This window comes from Saccopteryx bilineata, chromosome 2 (assembly GCF_036850765.1).
Source record: "Saccopteryx bilineata isolate mSacBil1 chromosome 2, mSacBil1_pri_phased_curated, whole genome shotgun sequence".
NCBI classification, from domain to species: Eukaryota; Metazoa; Chordata; class Mammalia; order Chiroptera; family Emballonuridae; genus Saccopteryx; species Saccopteryx bilineata.
In genome coordinates this window covers 55,802,075-55,803,396 of record NC_089491.1, presented here as the reverse complement: position 1 = coordinate 55,803,396, position 1,322 = coordinate 55,802,075, and the positions used below count along the sequence as shown (strand labels likewise).

At 37.8% G+C, this 1,322-nt stretch overlaps 1 non-coding gene across 1 annotated transcript; it reads left to right on the top strand.

The window, feature by feature from the left end:
* Positions 1-543: 543 nt before the first annotated feature.
* Positions 544-756, top strand: LOC136327753 (small nucleolar RNA U3). The gene has a single exon (XR_010729875.1). It is a non-coding gene; the product is annotated as a small nucleolar RNA U3 (small nucleolar RNA).
* Positions 757-1,322: the final 566 nt, after the last annotated feature.

Here is a 1,322-nt window from a genome sequence, read left to right as displayed (position 1 = left end):
TAGTTTCTGATGGCAAACAAAATAGTTGCTTTGTGTTTGACACAAAATGTATAAATCCGAATAGCCACAACCTATAATCATTTCATGAGGAACAGCAAGTGTCAGCAGAGCCCTGTGTATGTGATGGGACGTAGTTATATAAATAATAGTACTGATAATCAACTCACTGCGTTTGGAATTATCCTTTTTGTTATATTTGCTAAAGATGAGACCAGATAATTGTTATCTCATTACAGAAGAACCACTAAAATTTAAAATGGGGTTTTGACTCCATGATTGTGTAACTAATGAATTTTTAAGATTTCATTATCAACTTAGCTTTGCTCAGAAAAAAATCTTAGGATTCTCATAATTGACTAAATAAAATAAACTTAATGAATCTCTTTGGCTCAATTTTGGTAGTACAGATAGAAAATACCACATTAAATTTGTCATGTTCAAATACTTATGTACTGCGATGCATTTTCCTAAGAGATAAAAGATATATAGAAAATTTTTAACAAGTTGGCTCCAGTTTGACATATAAAGTCAAAACTAGTTCAGAAGACTATACTTTCAGGGATCATTTCTATAGTTTGTTACTAGAGAGGTTTCTCTGATCATGTAGAGTACCCGAAACCATGAGGAGGAGTTGCAGTGTTCTCTCCTGAGATGAAGCCGGCTCTTGGTGTTGCTTGTGCAACTGCCTTTTGCTATTGATAATCGTTCTTCTCTTCCTTTGGGAGAGTAAGAGGGAGAGAATGCAGTCTGAGTGGTAAAACAAAAACAAACAAAAAAAACAACTAGTTCAGTTCCACTCATGGGGGTGTGGAGAGTCAGTGACAGAAAATTTACAAGTGACACTGAAATTAATTTGTAGCCCATGTAGTACAGGGCACCATGGAGGCGTAGACCCAAATTATAATTATATGGCCCAGCATAAAGCAGATATTTAGGTCAGAAGGTACCAAGAAGAGCTAATAGACTACTCTCTGCTGGCAGCCATCTCAGCTTCCCAATAGCTCATCCCCACCTCCCTTCAGAAAGTCCCCAAAGTCATCACATTTCACACCTCAGACAGAACTATATTGCCTCCTAGGTAGTCTTTCAGCCTAGTCTGTGCTTGCCACTATGTGAACTATTAACTGAGGGCACTGTTCTCTGTATGAGGGGCCTTATGGATCCTTCTAAATCCTTGCATCTTCCCTGCATCACCTAACTCTACCCATGTTGGACTATAGTTGATGACCTCTTCCTGCAGCATAGGTAATCTGGCTCAGATAATTATTAATCTGAGGGATTTTACTACCAGACTTAATCTCAATGGTTATGGCCCTTTTTTT